At 45.2% G+C, this 18843-nt stretch overlaps 1 pseudogene; it reads right to left on the bottom strand.

Annotated features, from left to right (window-relative positions):
* Positions 1–2708: 2708 nt before the first annotated feature.
* LOC147429446 (pentatricopeptide repeat-containing protein At2g34400-like) lies at positions 2709–5407 on the bottom strand (annotated as a pseudogene).
* Positions 5408–18843: the final 13436 nt, after the last annotated feature.

Genomic DNA, 18843 nt, shown 5'->3' with positions numbered 1-18843 from the left:
GCCTCCTTTCTCACAAGCTTGGAGTAGATGATGAGCTTTCCATTAAAGCTTGAGAAGGAGATAGTCTTCTTTACTTCATATATGAGATTGTGTGTGTGATAATGCCTTGCAAAAATCAGCCCCCTCTCTCTCTTGGTCAACCCCTCTTGCTATTATGCTGGCATCCTATTGACCCCTGCAAAGCTTAGCCAATGACAATTAAGAAACATAAGTGATAGCTTTGTCACATGTGTCCCCCTTTCCGCTTTTGTGAGAGCTTTAGGTATTTAAATAATACAATTAAACTCTCATTGGACTTCTTAGTCTTCTAGCCAATAGGAATCAAGCAAGCTTGGGAGACTGTCCAATAGTCTTCTAGAGAGCTTAATTTCTATTCGTCCTTTTTTCAAGTGTTTTTAAATGAATTAAACTAAATTTACTCTAGCCTAATTCTCATTGGTCCACCTCTATAGCCATCCAATAGGATTTGAATGCACCTTGGGGGCTGTGCCCTTTGTATGAAGGGAGCTTGAAAGAGTGTGTGTGTGTGATTCTCTCATCTCCCCTACAAATATGGCTCGCCTCCTCCTTGATAGGGATGTGGGAAGACTTTTGAGTCTTCCCACAAGCATCCAAATTTTCCCTAAGGCTTGACCATTGAGTATTTGATTTAATTTTGGAACCTTAGCATTTTGGAACTCTTAAAGGGATGAACCTTAGGGTCTTTGAAGCCCATTGATGCACATTTCTCTTTTTGTAGATGGCCCCCCTTTGGATCCCTATTTTTCCTCTTTTGTATCCCTACTGTGATCAGTCTGGCAGCCTAACCAATATTCTAGCTTTTTCTCCCTTGGTACTTCCCCATATTAAATGATCAGTTTAACATGAGAAAATCATTTAGGAGAATTAGATATTAGTTATTATGACAGTGACTAAGGTGCTTGTCATGTTTGGTGACTAAGGTGCTTAAGGTGCTTGTCATGCTTGATGAGTAAGGTGCTTGCTGACTAAGGGAAGCTTCCCATGCATGGGGGCTAAGGTGCTTGAGTAAAAAAGAGACCCTACAAAGGAGGGGAAAAGCCCCAAAGTTAGGGGAATCTTTGACTTAACTTCCCACTCACCCAAAGGGCACCCCCTTTCTCAAGGGGCACATGGACACATGTGAGACTCTCCCTATGCTCAGCCACATAATGTGCTTGAATCCTATTGGCTGGGCTAACCAATGAGCTTCTAGTTCAATTTAACAAATATCTAGATATTTTCAAGCTCTCTCTCTCTCAAAGAGGTAATGAGGACAATTGTCCTAACGCTACTCATGTTGCTTGAAATTCATACGGTGCATGTGATTGCTAGTTTTACAGGGGCCCAATGAGCTTCAAGCTTGAGCTACAAGGAGGGGTCGACCAAAGCAAGTTAGGGGGTATACACCCTCTCACACACTTATTTTTCACACATTCTCACTTGGTGAAACTGGAAGAACTCCATCTCCTTCTCCAAGCTTGTTGAGAAGTTGAGAGCCTACACAAACACTCTTAGCTATAAAATGTAAATCCAACCAAGAGCCATGCTTCAATGCTTAAGCTTGGCATCTTCTCCATCTTCATTACTATGCTATGCTAAGCAAGAAGAGTAATGATAATTGAGGAACTATTTCTTTCTCCTATGAATGTTTCTTCTTCCTCTTCCCTACCCTCATTCCCCGCTATCTCTCTCCACCTTTGAAGGTGTTTGAGGCCTTGGGAGTGAGGCCGGGGATGGTTAATGCTTTCAAAAAAGTTTATGTTATGCTCGTGATGCATGAAGATTTCCATCATCATTGCATCACCTAGGTCACAAGGAACACAAAGATTGTATTATACCAAGTCTCTCTTGATGGGAGAATCTATAATACAAAAGCCTATTGGAGGGGGGGTCGACTCCACATCAATCCGGTCCTCAATTGTTGTCAAGTTCTCTAAACTCTCTGTGTTGCAAAAGTATTGTTTATGTCAAGTTAATTAAGTACTATGGTTATGTTGATACCACTAATTAAGTTCACCCTCTATGTCCTCACAATAGTCTCATAAAAATGCTCACTCTAATTCTCTTCATTCCAGGCTATTCTCAAAGTGCATGGGCCATTTCCATTACACGTACTCCTCGGCTCACCACATGGCACTCGGTGTCCACTAACCCCGGTCAACGTGATCATCCCCTCCTCCTTCTCAGTCTGATCCGCACCTAACCTGCAATAGGCGCGCCACTGCATGCTCGATGTTGATGAAGGTGACCATCACAACACCATTACTCCTCGCTCACCACACGACGCTTGGTGTCCACTGGCAGCCCGAAACTTAGATCAACCTGATCATCCTCTCCTCCTTCTCATTCTGATCTCGCGCCTACCTGTAGGAGCCATGCTCAAGGTGATCATCTCCTCTTGGCCCACTAATTACCGCTTGGCGAGCTCCATCATGAGGTTTATGCGGCCCCGTGCATTCGGCAACGATAATATCACCACATTTGGCATCCTTGAAAACTTCTTCGTCCACCTTGCTGTTGGCGCCATTGCCATCAGGATCAAAGAGTAATGTGGTGTGATGGCTATGGTGTGGGGAAAATGGAGTGAGAGCAAGCGCAATGCATACTAACGTCGTGCATAGAGAGAGAGAGAGAGAGAGAGAGAGAGAGAGAGAGAGAGAGAGAGAGTGTTTTACCTTTGGCGCCCACATGGTATTTCTGGAAAAAACCTCTCTTCATTATAATAGGTAGAAGCCTTCGCATAGTGAATATTCAGTCTTTTGGAAAATTTTTATTTTATTTTTTATTGATGCAACATACACATACATACATACATACCAATCCATTATTTTCCTTCAAATAATGGCTTTTTATTTTTTTTAAATTGTGGCTCGCCTCTCGCTTGCGGGAGTTTCGCAGTACTGCTCAACTCCCCTCCTTCACCATGCCTCTGCCCCCTCTCTTCCGCCTCCTCTTTGAGCGACCTTGCCCCCCTTGCGCGACCTTCTCTCACGCTCTCTGCGCTCAAAAGAGAATATTCTCTTTTATTTAGAGATTTTCTCATTTTCTACCAGCTGGTACGGTACCCCTTACCTCGTCAGTTCTCCAGCCATCAAAGGAGTCTATTATATTTGCTCCACCCTTGCCCGATGCCCTCCTTATCTCTGCGCTTACTAACCTGGCTGCCTCTTCGAACTTCTGTTTATTCTCCTCGATGAGCTACAATAATTTCCAAGTGTCCATTTAACTCGCTTTCCTCATAATCCCGATGTCAAGAAGAGCAAAGAGGCATGGCGGAGCTGCAGAAGCTGATGATGACGCAGTGAGGAGAAAGCTCTATGTGCAGGGTTATGGATTTGAAGGTGAGGAGCGATGATGATGTAGTGAGGAGAAAGCTCTGCGAGATAGGTCAGGGCTTGGAAGGTGAGAAAGCTGCACTGCAGCACGAGTAGGACTATGCGAATGTGACTTCATCTGGGTTAAAGCTTGCAAGTATTCATTCCTTGAACACGTGCTCGGTGGTGACAATTTCCTTCTCTTGCATATCCTGTGACATGCATTTAGGATCACTACATGGATGTGAGCAAGCGCGCCAAAAACCATCCCAAAATCCTTTGTACTTGCGGAGCTGCCATATGCATGAAGAACAGGCTGTACAAAAGGAGAGCTTTACCTGCTTCCCGTTGCTCTGTACATGTGGACAACAATGCACTCCATGTTATGAGATTACGACCGGGTAATGTTGCAAAAATGTCCTAAGCCCGTTCTTTCCATGCACACTCAAAAGGATGGTTACCACAAAGACATTTGCAGTAAAGCCATTTCAGCGAGCAACTGTGCGTAAGTACGTAGGTCTGACAATTTGGATTCAAACCTTGGTCTAGCATTCTGACGTACAATTTCAAAGCTTCTTCAATTTGGTCATTTTCAAGACAAGCAGGTATCAATGAATTCCATGTGTGATAGTAGGATGTTTTAGGTGCTTGAAAGTGTGATGTGCCTTGGAAAGGGCACCACACCTGTCATACAAATTCATATCTATAGTCGAAACGAAGGGATCTGTAACTAAGCCTCGCTTGCGAGCACCAGCATGTAATGCCGTTGCAATTTCAAGGTGTGCATTTCTACTTTCATCCTGCCTATTAGGGATAAGCTCGCATGCTTGGATGGCAATCACAAAGGCTGCTTTATTTGGATCGACTCCTTCACCATTTGCCTATATGAAGCAAAACTTCCAACCCTAAACCTTGATCAACAAAAGTAGAAGCCATGGCAATCCATGACACGGTATTATGCTCTGTTGCGTTATGGAAAGGTGCCCGACTGTGCCACATTTTCCATACATGCTTGGATGGCAATCACAAAGGCTGCTTTATTTGGATCGACTCCTTCACCATTTGCCTATATGAAGCAAAGCTTCCAACCCTAAACCTTGATCAACAAAAGTAGAAGCCATGGCAATCCATGACATGGTATTATGCTCTGTTGCGTTATGGAAAGGTGCCCGACTGTGCCGCATTTTCCATACATGCTTGGATGGCAATCACAAAGGCTGCTTTATTTGGATCGACTCCTTCACCATTTGCCTATATGAAGCAAAGCTTCCAACCCTAAACCTTGATCAACAAAAGTAGAAGCCATGGCAATCCATGACACGGTATTATGCTCTGTTGCGTTACGGAAAGGTGCCTGACTGTGCCGCATTTTCCATACATGCACACAAGGGCAAAGCGGGCATGTAAAAGATTACCATATTCAAGGTCTGGCACACAATCACATGCTTTGAAGAGTCCAACAAAGGTGCAAGAATCAGGATCAACATCATCTTTGATCATGTGCTGATATAAGCAAAGGGCATCACTAGTACGGGCAATGTCAGCAAGGTTGGCTGTGTGCGGAGAACGAAGAGGGCACCGTCGGTGGCGCCGCAATGGTCAAGGGTGAATACCAAATGTTAACTGAGTGAAGAGGACAGATCCACACTGCTGCTTTCAAAGTGGTGTTGCAGACGCCTAGTGACTGGCAGACCTTTCCTCTTGGCGCACGCCTTGAAGAGGCACAAGTAGAAAGATTCAGAGGATGAAAATTTTTCGATGAGCGATATGGCCTATGTAGCTCTCCTGTGGCACACACAATTTGAAGCTCGCCATGGAAGTTCTGGAGTAGACTATAATTCCCATCTGTGCATCGCATGGGGCATCGTCTCTCTCCCTATCTCACCTTCTCACTCTACCCTTTTCCCCTCACCTTCTCTCTCCTCCCTTCTCACTCATATTTCCACTTGATCACTTCTCTCTCTCTCTCTCTCTCTCTCTCTCTCTCTCTCTCTCTCTATCTATATATATATATATATATATGTGTGTGTGTGTGTACACCACCGGTAAATGTATGTATGTGTACGTGTGTCTATTTTTATACATCCCTCCATAGCGCGCACACACACAATGGAAAATATCACCATTAATCTACTGGTACTTGTCTATCTCTGTCGCCCATTCTCACACTCTATAAAATGCAACAATTTCTAAAGGGGTTCTTTCATATTTTGGTAAGTTCATTCTACAATAGGAGAGCAAAAATAAACAAAATAAAACAAAAAATCAGCTCTACTCAATCGTGGTATTCAACACTATCCTTGGTTCTAATGTGGGGTCGTGCTCATGATGGAATCTAGCTCTTTTTGTTTCTGTTTTGGTGGGATTACTACTATAGGTGGGACAAGGATCACACCCTCAGGTTTTTCAACTTGTGGTTCTAGTAAAACTTGGGCTCCTTGAATCATTTTCTTGCACATTTCCAGCCTGTCCTTCTCTAGTTCCGCATATGAATATGTCATCCATGTCTGTTCTTGGGTTTGGTTGTTTTTGAGCCGTGTTTCATAGGCTTTTAGGAGGGCTTCTAATGGCTCATTGACCTTTTCTACCAATATTGATGCTCCCAAACTAGCACTTCTTGGCTCACTTTCCATTGATGGTTCTTTTGGAGGCCGAGTCCCCTATACAAGAGAAGGTGCAACCCTTTCCTCATGTTGTCTTATCTTCTCTTCAGCTTGGGTAAGCTTCTCAGCTAGTTTCCATTTTCTCTGTCTCTCGATTTTCAGCTTCCTTTTGAGCTTGCGCTATCGTAACTACTTAAACTGGTACAACGTTTTTATTTTCCAAGCTACTGGGTAGTTGAACAATTCCTTAGACATTCATTGTGATCGTGATGACTCGGTTTGGATTTTTTGGACAGTTAGGGATCAAGTGAATGACACCACATTCAAGACAATAGACATTTACTTGTGTGATCTCCGTCTAAGGACATTGTTTGACCAAGTGGTTGGCACGGCTTTTGTGACACTCTATCTCTGGTTGAGGAGCTTCTTCTTTCAATTCCTCTTGGTTGTAAACAGGCTTTGACCTTGCTAAGCCTCTATTCGCAATGAACCGCAATGTCCTTTTGTCCATCTCGTACCTTCTTTCTTCAGGTCGAAACGCAAGAGGTGGAGGTTTTGTACCGGCCGCACCACTCCATGTGTTTTTCTCATCTTTTGTCTCTTTGAAGGGCAGTACCCCCTTTGGTTGTTATAATACATGGTAGCTGGTACTAGCGCTTGTTTACTAGATGCTTCCATCATTTGTCTATATCTTATGTCTATAGGCATCCTAGCATCTGGTAGTGGAGGTTGTTGTCCTAAGATATGATGTGGTCTTGCATTTTCTACTGGTCCCGGCGCATTCCCCATAGTGTATCTAGGTGGAGTAGGTGCTACTGGAATAGGTTGTACATATCTCTCCCTAGCATATTCCATGCCATAGTAACACTCTTTCATTTTATGGTTTGTCCATTTCTGTTCGATTCTGCACTATAGAGGTTCTTGGAGGTCAGATTTGACTAGAGGAGCAAGTTTCTGAGCTAATCCTTCTATAAGCTTCATTTGCTCACTAGATACCTCTGGCTTTATTGTGGGTTGGGTTTTTGGTGAATCACTCCTCTGAGAAGATGTGTCACTCTCACTCTCAGTATCATATCTTCTCAAGATTCTGCTCTGATTTAGATATGAGTAAGTTATAGGAGGTGGTGATGGTACATATGGTCCTGTTGTGTCCATAATTTCACTTGAGGAGGCATGTCTGCCATCTCTGTGATCATTTCATCTCTCGTTATCGCTCTAGAAGGGAATCAAGGTGGCTCCCTTTTTGGAATTCTCGTAGGAATTCTCATGCTTGGTGGAGATACCTGTGGTCCTTCATTGACCAAATGTCCACCTCTTTCTAGTGCATTGTGTGGGCTTGTGTCAAAATGTGGATAGATTGGCATTTTAGCACTTCTAGCTTGGCTTACCATACCTCTGGTCATATCTACAAAAGGATTGGTAGATTGTCTTTCCATCCTGATGATCTCAGCTTTCTTAATGTAAGGTCCACTCAATACTCTCAAGATACTCCTTAATAAGCACCTTTGGCCCTTTGTCAGGTTCCTAAAAGTCAAGTCTGGGTGGTCTTCTGACCTTTGGATACTGGTTCTCGGTACCCTAGAAGTTTGGATTTAGGAAACCTGGGAAAATTCAGCTCTAAAACCAAAACTTTCAATAAATAAATAAATTAAGAACGACCAAACGTGTTGGTGAAGAGAGGTAAAAAATGAAAAAAAGGGGTGAGCGGAGGGGAAGGGGGGAGAAGAGGAAAGAATTGAGGGGAGAAACCAAACACGTTTCGCTGTTTAGAGAGCTCATCAGTGGTGTTTCCAGGGAGATTGGAGATTGTAAAGAAGCTTGGAGGGAGTAGGGGTTTGTTTAAGTAGGGTGAGTTTTAGGAGGGAAGATGTTTGAGAAAAAGTGGGAAGTAGGTTTAGAATTTGAAATTTGGAATTCCAAAAGGCTTTAGTCTTGTTTTGTGTGAAAGTGACATGAGTGAGATTGATTGGTAAGGGTGAGCCCTATTTAACAAAGGTTTTAAGAGGGAGAAGAGAGACTCAACTTGTGTGAGTTAGCTATAAGGGGAGGGTTTTAAACAGAAATCTAGTACAAAGGAGTCATATCAAAAAATAGCTAAGACCTATGGAATGATTCTAGAGATTGGTATGTTAAAAACACTTATAGTTTGATAAAGTTTTGGGTAAAACAATAAGAGGATGCGCATCACTTGCTTAGGTAGGGAGATTGAGTATCGAAAAAAATGCCGTAAACTAGTGACAAAGGAGGTTTTAGAGTGGTGACAGAAAAGGTTTTGCCCGTAAGTGGGGTACAAAAAAAGGCTTTGCTCATATGTGGGGTACCAAAAATGGCTTTGCTCATAAGTGGGGTACAAAAAAGGCTTGGATCATAAGTAGGGTACAAAACAGGGCTAAGTAGAGACAAAGTTTGGGTATATTTTTGATGGGGGGCAAGCGATGATAACTGCGCTGAAGTAGTATTCTCCATCAACCTGTACAGAGAGTAAGGCAGAACAAACGAGGATAAGTTTGGATAGGTTGAATGTCTTTATTGTGCATAAGGTTTGTTTTGGAGAAGTGTATGTAAATTGGGTATGGTGGTCCAACATGTGATGGGTTTATCTAGTTGGGAGAAGTTAGGAGAATTTTGGCAAGATTGATGGATAGGTTTCCCAATTTCTAAGGAGGGTTTTAGTTTTCTAGTTTTGGGGATAAAAGATATTTTAAAAATGGTTGGGGAGGGGTGGTTTTTTTGTTGGAATTAGGGTTGCAGAGAGACACACACAGCTTGGAGAAGACGAAGGAAGCTCAAGGCACACAATAGAGAGTGTGTTGCTTAGTGTGCAATGGAAGAATTGATAGCCCTAGAGTGATGGGCGTATATACAATGCACGGGGGAAAAAACCTCCTAAAGAGGGAAAAAATTCCCCGGCGGTCCTAGTGTGTTCACACACATCACTACCACATATATATGGTAACAAATCCCCCTTGGAGTGATGCGGTGAACGAGAGCTGGCACATGAGTAAAGGGAAGTGCCATGCCCTGAGGACATGATCAGTCCACAAAGGGGAATAAGCCCAAAGCTTAGCGGAAAGCTTCAAGCTTCTCACGAGACAATGCCTTTGTGAAAAGATCTGCAAGGTTGTCCTGTGTTGGCACATAAGCCAAGCTGATCTCTCCTGCTGAGAGCCTCTCCCTGACATAGTGGTAATGCACCTCAATGTGCTTTGTGCGAGCATGAAAAACTGGGTTTCTCGCAACTGCCAATGCACTCTGACTGTTAGTGTAGATAGTGTTGGCAGTGTCCTGTCCAACACCCAAATCAGCCATAAGGCGTCTGAGCCATACACACTCAACCGTAGCTGTGAAGACTGCCCTGTACTCAGCCTCACAACTCGAAGTGGCCACAGTAGGTTGCTTCTTGCTCAACCATGATATACATGAACTGCTAAGCATGAAATAAAAACCACTTGTGGACACTCGCGTCTCAAAACAACCAGCCCAATCTGAGTCTGAAAAAGCATGTAAGTCTGGCGGCAATGATCCCCCCTTGGGATAAAACAAGCCAAGATGTAAAGTGCCACTAAGGTAGCGGAAAATCCTCTTGACAGCCTGCCAATGCTTAGACCCTGGGCTATGCATAAATCTGCTGACCTGTGAGACTGACTGCAAACTGAATATCCGGCTCGTGTTGCATACATAAATGAGGCAGCCAACAGCTCTTTGGTAAAGAGTGACTTCAACAGGATTGCCAGCATCATGTAGACTCAAATTCAAACCTGTTTCCATGGGAGTGGAAATAGGTTTGCAATCCTCAAGTCCAAACTTACATAGCAATGTCTCTATGTAACTTTTCTGACACAAGGCAATTCACCATCACACTGCTTAAACTGTATGCCCAAATAATGATGCAACAACCCCAAATCTTTCATCTTGAAAGTAGCATTTAAATCAGCCTTAAATTCAGCAATATGTCTCTCATTTGGTCCAGTGATCAGCAAATCATCTACATAAAGAACCACAATGAGAAGTACATCACCCTCACGCTTTACATACAATGTGCTTTCTGTTGGACTGTTACGAAAGCCTCGTTTAACCAAATGAGTGTCAGCTTTCTCATACCAAGCACGAGGAGATTGCTTCAACCCATACAAAGCCTTCTTACATCTGCACACTTTGTCGTCTTGTCCTTTTATGACAAAACCGTGAGGCTGCGTTACATCAACTTCCTCAAATATGTCACCATTCAAGAAAGAAGTAACAATGTCTGATTGATGTACATCCCAACCAAAATGAGCTGCCAATGCACATAGAAAACGCACAGTAGTCATACGACAAGTGGGAGCAAAAGTCTCTTCATAATCTATGCCTTTTTGCTGTGCATAACCTTTTGCAACAAGTTGAGCCTTATGGCGATTGATCTCACCATCCGGCTTGCGTTTTCAACTTGTAAACCCACTTCGTCCCAATGGCCTTTTTGCCAGGAGGCAAATCACATAAAGTCCATGTGTCATTTTCTATAAGTGCATCATATTCTGATTGCATGGCAGCCATCCAATTTTTTTTGAATTTTGTGCTTCATCAAAAGACAGAGGCTCCTCAACATCATGTAAGCTAGACATAGCCAAAGCATAACAATCTGATGCATAAGATGCATGGTGAGAGCCTGAACGAGTACGACTAGACAAAGGTGCATCCAATTTACTGTCACATAAAGTGTGCACCAGCCATTTTGGCATACCTCTAGCCTGCTCAATTTCAGCCCTTTCCTCATCAAGTACATCATGTACATCTGCATCAGTAATAGGCTGATCTAGAACATTTTTTGAAACCCCCATAGGCTGTACATTTGCCTCATTGGAACTTACATTCGTATTTCCACCACTGAAAAGAGGCAACAAAGTGTCATAAATGTCCTGTCAGCTTACATTACTCTCTCTAGTACATGACAACAAGGGCTGAACAGAATCTTCCACAAACACTACATCCCGAGAAACCAGAATACATTTTGTTTGTGGATGATACAACATGTAACCTTTGGTTTCAGCACTATAACCAACAAAAATACATTTGACAGCCTTATCATCCAATTTTCTACGCTGCACTTGTGGCACCAAAGCATATGCCAAACAACCAAAAACACGCATGTGCTCAATAGAAGGCTTTCTATCATGCCATGCTTCATATGGAGTAATAGACTGCAACGCTTTCGTAGTGACGGACGCAAAGCGGACCTCGAACCCCGACGGCCTCTAAAACGCCGAGGGCCGAATGGCTCACCTCGAGCCTGCCACGGTAAAGCGAACAGGGGGCACCACCTAGCTTTGAGCGGCTAGGATGCAAAACCCACGATGATATGAACACCGCAAGTCTACACACCGAGCGAGAGAGAGAGAGAGAGAGAGAGAGAGAGAGAGAGAGAGAGAGAGAGAGAGAGAGAGAGAGAGAACACTCGCAATTGATGAAAACAACCTCCGGGGTGTGAGGGTGAGTTATTTTTGCAATATTTACAAGGTGGCATGCCGTGGTGGTAGAGAGGTAGGGGGAGGAGATGGTGCAACCTACTTGGTGCGTTCTCTAGGGCGACTCAATGGCTGTGAATACTCATTGCCAAGAGCGTGCATACGTGTGTGCATCGACCATTGGAGTCGAGAGATGGGTGTGGTTCCCTTCACATGGTGCAATTTCCAAGGCAAACCCAACACACAAGACCCCCTCCCCGTGATGGTGATGGTGTCAATCCCTCCTACTACACTCTACCCAATGCTTGGTTCCACCTAAGTTGCCCCCAAAATAGTGACCTCTCAGTGCCAATTTATAGGTGCTGGCTGCTTGGATTATGGTAATCCCAATGTGGTTAGGGTAATCTTAATCGGGGAGACAAAGCAAGTGGTGGGCCCGGTGTGGTTGACCCTTGCTTTGTTTTGGGGAAGGTTATTAAAAGATGGGAATCTCTAGGTGGGCCTTTGTGACCATCACCTAGAGAGAGGATATTTACAAAAATGGAAATTTACAATGGCTCGGGTGAAAAACTGAAGATAATGGTAAAATAACCTAAAAATTACTGGGATGGCGTCGTGGTTGCGTGTTGCCGGCGAATGGCGTGTTGCCGGTGCGTAAGTATCGAGCGTACTTCTTTTCGGAGTCGGCCGGGGCATGCCTTCGGCGTATTTTTTGTTTTTGTCGTTGGCGGCGCGTGCTTTGGATCCTTCTTCTTTTTGTTTGTTGACATCGTAGCCCTTTTCCTTCGTATTGCGGTGCGGTGCGTATATGCGTGTGTGTATGTAGTTGTGCATGAGACGGGTGCATATATGTGTATTTGCGGGTGAGTGCGTATATGTATATGTGTGTGCGCATGCGTGCGTGGGAACAAGGGAAGAGGGGGTACGATATAAATATAATGTATATATATATAATTATATATATATATATTTTTTCTTCTTCTCTGATGTCGGCGGCTTGTTCTACTGCGCAAGGCGGAAGGAGAGGGGGGGGGGGGTAGGATACGGTGTGTGTGTGTGTGTGTGTGTGGGTGGGTAAGTGTGTGTGTGTGTGTGTGTGTGTGTGTATGTGTTGGCGTATTTCGCTGCTGCCCGCATGGGCGTGTGTGTGTGTGTGTGTGTGTGTGTGTGTGTATGGCGAGCTGCGGACCGCGCACATGGGAGAGAGAGGAGAGGGGGGGTGCTGTGTGGGGAGTGGTGAGTGTGGGATTGCAGCGCTGGTTGAGAGAGAGAGAGAGAGAGAGAGAGAGAGAGAGAGAGAGAGAGAGAGAGAGAGAGAGAGAGAGAGAGAGAGAGAGAGAGAGAGAGAGAGAGAGAGAGAGAGAGACTTGGCGTGGGCCTGCGGCATCCGGATGAGAGGGAGAGTGAGGGAGAGGGGGAGGGGAGAGGGGATAAGAGATAGAGAGAGTGTGTGAGGGAGAGTGAGGGGAGAGGGGGTATGGCGGGGTATGGGGGATGTGTGGGTGAGAGGGAGAGGGGGGGGGGGGGGGGGGGCGGGGGGGGAGGGAATATTTCCGCGGGCCAAAGAGGGGGGGTGTGAATGAGCTGAAGGAGGGTGAGGCGAGCGGGTGGGGAAGAGGGAAGAGGGGTCGGGGGAGTGTGTCTATTGGCGGGCCAAAGAGGGGGGGGGGGGGGGGGGGGTAGGATAGGGTAGAGGGGTGATTAGGGTGAGTGTAGGAGTGAGGGGGGGGGGGGGGGGGGGGGTTTCTCATGTGGCTCATACCGAGGGAGCACGAGAGAGGGGTTGGGGGGTTTTTTCTGAATTTCTGCCTGGCCGGGGAGGGTAAATCGAGGGGAGAGAGATATTAGGGAAGGGGGTATGTAAGGAAAATGGAGGGAGAGAGTGCGAGGGTTTTATCTGATGCCCGTAGGGCGGGAGGGGGGAAAAATAAGTTACGGTTGGGGGGGTACTGAGAGTGGGGGGGGGGGGGGGGGGGGGGGGTGAAATGAGTTTTTTTTCTTTTTTTTTCTTGATTTCCGAAAGTTGGCTATCATTAGCCCTCTCTCTTTTGGCTAGAGGCATTCATGCTTCTAGCCCTTCTTCAGTTTCTCCAGTTGTAGAGTTAGAGGGTTCTCCCTTTTCTGGAATGTCTAGCACGAATTCTGGGTCAAACCTAAGAAAATACCTCTTCAGTCTCCATCCATTGACTCTAGTCTTGTGAATTCTCCCATCTGCTTCCATCAGCTTATAGCTGCCGTTGTCGTAGCGCTTCTTGATGATGAATGGCCCTTCCCATCTGGGTTGAAATCGCTTATCCTTCCTGGTATCAAATCTGTTGTCGTATCGTAGTACTAGCATGCCTTTTTCCAGTCCTTTCTCTTTAAGCCATTGATTGAAAGTGAGTCGGCGTCGTTCTGCTTGTGCTGCATAGTGATTGATTGCTTCTTCCCTATCCAGTTGGAGTCTCTCTAGATCCAGGATGTGGTTTGTAAGGTTTACGATTGGACGGTGGGTCTGGCTGGCCAAGACTCGTAAGCTGGCTATTTGTACCTCAATGGGTAGAATTGCCTCCTTCCCATAAACTAGATGGAAAGGGGTGAAACCTAGTGATGTTCGGAACGTTGTTCTGTAGGCCCAAAGAGCTGCCATGAGATGTTTATCCCAATCTTCTGTATGGTTGTTCACCTGTTTTGTGATCATCTTGCAAATCATTCCATTTACCTTCTCTACCAGACCATTGCATTGTGGATAGTATGGTGTGGAATGCCGACGTGTGATGCCTAACTTCTTCATCAATTCTCCTACCACATCACCTCTGAATCCTGGTCCTCTATCTGATATTATCTCAAGAGGAGTGCCAAAACGGCAAACGATATGCTCAAAAATGAACTTTGCCACCTCTTGGGCTGTAATGCGGGTGGTGGCCGTTGCTTCCGCCCATCGCGTCATGTAGTCTACACCCACTATGATGTACAGTTTCCCTGATTGGGCCCTTGGTAAGGGACCAATTGCATCTATTCCCCATTTCTCAAACGGACCATATGAAATGATAGGGGTTTGTGGCTCGTAGGTTAGCGTACGATCACTGGCCACTTGACAAGCCTTACATGTTTTACACCAATGGTGCACATCTCTGTTCAAACTAGGCCAAAAGTATCCTGCTTGTAGAATCTTCCTACTGGTGATATCTAGAGCAAAATGACCACCGCAGACGCCGTCATGGCAGCTTGAAATTACCTCTGTGATTTCACTGGAGGTTGGCACCCGCCTCAGAATTTGATCTTTGCCCTTGCAATACAAGTGGTAGTCTATAAGGTGGTACCTAGTAGCCTTCCTTACCAGCCATTGTTTTTGGCCTTTAGTGTGTCCTGTTGGACATTCCCCTATATTCATAAAGCTGATGATGTCAGGCATACCGTCACTGCCTTGGAAGAGGGGTAGCTTTAATTTGATTGCTCCTATGGGAACATCTTGTATTCTTTCTTTTGCTAGTGCATCTGCCTCCTGATTTTTTGCTCTGGGAATATGGAAGAGCTTTACTGCTTCAAACTTCTTCAGAAGGTCCCTAACTTGGCGAAGTTGACCAAGTAAAACCTGATTTTTGCACACCCAGGTGCCATTTATCTGCTTTATCAAAAGCAAGGCGTCGCCAAACACATTCAAGCGCTGAATTTTTTGTGAAATACATTGTTCCAGCCCAAGGATTAGGGCTGCATATTCTGCCTCATTGTTAAGGTGGGAGTGTAATAACTGCCCCATGGAGAATACTCTTTCCTGTTGTTCATTGAAAATGACCATGCCTGCTGCAGACTGATCCATTGTTCTTTTGTATGCTCCGTCAAAGAAAAGAGAGTGAGCTCTCTCTAGCTTAGGGCTCTCTTTATCTGGTATTCCTTCCTTTGCTTCCGTGTTGACCTTCAGTTTCTTCTCGTAGTGGCGATGAGTGAGAATTCCTGCTAGACTAGCCTTGGTGGAGTTTTCTACTTGCATGGTGTAATCAAACTCTTGTAGTCTAATTAACCACTTTGAGATCCTAGATGAGACATCCATGTGTCGCATTACATAAGGGAAAACTTCTTCCATTGTCAGGATTACAAATGGTCTAGGCAAGAGATAGGAGCGGAATTTCGTGGTAGCAAACATTAGTGCCAGAACCATGTGTTCTACTTCGGTGAATCCCTTTTCCGATGAGGTCATGACTCAACTAGAGAAGTAAATAGGGCGCATGAAAGAAGTTTTGGGATCCTTTTGCATTAGCACTGCTCCCAGAGTATCATTTCCCACACTAGGGTTTACATAGAATGGCTCGTCCCACTTAGGAGGTGAAATAGTGGGAAGCTTAGATAGGACTTGCTTTACCTCAGTAAACTGCTGCTCATTCTCTTCACTCCATGAGAAACCATCCCTTTGGGTGAGTTGTTGTAGGGGAAGGACCACTTGAGATAGCAGGTGAATGAACCTGCTTAAATATCTTACCTTCTGAAGGAAAGAAACCAACTGCTTGGCGGTGGTGGGAGATGATAAAGATACCAGAGCTTGAATTTTGCTAGGGTCAGCCTCGATTCCTTTTGCTGAAATTACATGACCAAGGAGAGTGACCTTGCTCTCACCAATGCGACACTTGTCCACGTTGAGTTGGCCACCTAGGGTTTGTAGCCTGGTTAAGCCGTCATAGACTTTGCTTAGATGAAGGGCTCGTGAGCTATAGATGCAAAAATCATCTATGAAAACCCGTATTGATGTTCCAAAGTAGGGTTGGAAAACAAAGGTCACATAGCGTTGAAATGTGGCTGGGGCGTTGGTGAGGCCAAATGGCATCACTCTGTAGGCAAAACATCCCCAAGGTGTGATGAAGGTTGTCTTCTTCTGATCCTCCTCCACAATGCTAATCTGGAAGTATCCTGAGTAGCCATCGCATACTGTGTAGCGTTCGTGACCTGCCACTTCATTGAGTATTTCATCTTGGAATGGGAGGGGAAAATGGTCCCTCTTCTTGGCTGCATTGAGAGGTTTATAATCCACACAAACTCTCCATTTACCTTTTTTTTTTTGGTGTGACTACTACTGGGGAGACCCATTCTGAGTCTTCGATAGGGTAGATGAAACCTGCTTGTAGCAAACTCCTTACTTCTTTAAGCAATGCCTCTAGTTGAATTACTCCAAGTCTTCTGAGCTTCTGTACTACGGGTTTACTGCCTTCCTTGAGCTTTATGTGGTGTTGCACTACTGTAATTCCTGTGATCTTATCATAGCCATCAATGAACAAAGTAGTGAATTTGCCTAACATGGAGACATACTCTTTCCTTTCTTCATTGGTTAACTCATTTGAGAGCATTTTTTGTAGCTTACCTGCATCCTCCAATGACTGCTTACTTGATGGTCCCTCTTGGTTTGCTGAGGTTGCTTCAGATTGTGTCAATCTGTTTGGGTCTTTAAGAAAGACTCCCATTACTTCGATGCTACTATCACTCCCATCGGTGGTGGTTGTGTCTTCTCCTGAGGTAGACGAGGAGTCGCTGGTGGACTCGTCTTCTGAAGCCTCCAAGATCATATTGCGCTGCTTTCCAGTCCTCATGTCATAGAATATGGACTTCCCTTTAGCATTCTTCATCTGGATCATCTCGATGCTCCAGTCTTGTTTGGCTTCCATGGCCATAAGCCAAGGCCTTCCAAGAATGATGGGGTAGCCCTCCCCTTTGTGTGGCATGACGAAGATGTCTACTTCCACTTCCGTATTGAATGCTTTCACTTTGACCGCATTTACAATGCCTACGCATTTTACTCTTACATTGTTTGCCATCTTGGCTCGGCAGGGTGCCGGCCTACTTACCTCTAGACCTAGATGGTGCATCATCTTTTCACTCATGACGCATATTTGCGCGCCACCATCTATGTAGACGTTTGAAATCCGCTACCCTTTGATGTGAGCGTCCATGGTTGGCAAGATGTCATCGAGATCCCTCCCAGAGATAGCCCCAGCTATCCGTGGTTTTGATTTCCTGGTACTTACCATTTTTGTCCATTGCCTCCTCATTCTAGGTGCAAGGTGGAGTAATTGGGGCCAAGTTATCTTCGGGCCCTGCATTAACACATCCTGAACTAAGTCATAGGGTTGTGCTTCCTCACCTAGTGAGAAGTCCACGATGTCTATCTTCCGCCGCGGTTTAGCTGCTTGCTTGCTAGACTCGGCTTTCCTTTTCATCTTCTCTTCTTTTTGGGATGCCTCCTCGTGCCTCGCACGTTTCACTCCCATAGGATCCACTTCTTCTACCTTCGCTTTTCCTTTGTGCTTCTCTCGAGCTGACTCTTCTACCTTCGCCTTCCCTTTAGCCTCTAAGATAATGACACTCACCGCTTGGTTCGCCGTAGGTGGTGGGGGTAGTGGTGGAATGAGAGGTTGGGGTGGTGGTTGCTGTTGTATAGGTGGTCACAAAATTTGGATTGCTGGGATTGGTCCTGGCTGCCTTGGTGGTGGTCTTTCTCTTGGCGGAGAGATCTGATTCTGTCTCCCCCCCCTATTGAAATTCTGCCTTCTTGGGTGCGGGCAGTAGTACATTCCATGGCCGTCTTCCCCGTAGTTGTAACAATGGTATTCTGGGTTCTGCCTTCGTTGTCCTCTTCCTTGTTCTGGATTCCTGCCAGATGCATGCCCTTGCTGCACCAGATGCACAGATAAACTCTCTTGTTGGGTGGTGCTGCGACTCAGCAGGTCTTGCTGTTCCTCTGCTGTCTCCTGTGGTTGGACTCTATGATTGGTTGTTGTAGCCACTGGGGTTGGTCGGGCCGAGCTTGTTTTCTCTGACTCGTTTACTCTTGCTTGCATGCGCAGCTTCTTGTCTTTAAGGCGGGCTACTTCGACTGCCAACTCATATGTTGCAGGAAACCTTCCCTTCACATTCTCTCTAAGCGGCGACCATAACCAGCAACGAAACGGTCATTCTTCAGGAAATTAGGCGCTCCTTCGCCTTCCTCCAGTGTGGCAACCCACCTCTCCCATAAGTCCACAAACTTTGACTCATAGGTGGCGTACTCCAGCAGGCCTGCCTGCTTTAATTCTGTCAATAACTGCCATAGCTTCTCCGAGGTTGTGCCTCCACCACACCTCTTTACAAAAGCAGCCCTTAACACATCCCATGCATTCTTGGTAGCCTGGGGCAATGCATTGTACCAGGACTTGGCCTCTACTTTCATCAGTAGAGGAAAAATTCTGAGTCGTGAAGCGTCGTCATCTTTGTTGGAGACGACACAAGCAATGTCAAAATCGTCCAAAAAATCAGTGGTGAGATCCTCACCCTTCTCTCCACTGAACGTGGGGAAAGAAACACTTGCCATGGTGGTGACTCGGGAAATTACAAACCCTTTTTTTTTTAAAAAAAAACATCAACAACAACTGCTCATAGCGGTTTTTACAAGGGCGAACGGATAGGCTAAAACAGGATAAAAATAGAGACATTAAAGGAATGATGGTAATCTAGTATGGGGAGAATGATAGGGTTCGGGGAACT

Source organism: Adiantum capillus-veneris, chromosome 22 (assembly GCF_014529385.1).
Source record: "Adiantum capillus-veneris isolate H3 chromosome 22, ASM1452938v2, whole genome shotgun sequence".
NCBI lineage: Eukaryota > Viridiplantae > Streptophyta > Polypodiopsida > Polypodiales > Pteridaceae > Adiantum > Adiantum capillus-veneris.
The sequence above is the reverse complement of the archived record's forward strand: the minus strand, read 5'-3'. Positions and strand labels throughout refer to the sequence as shown.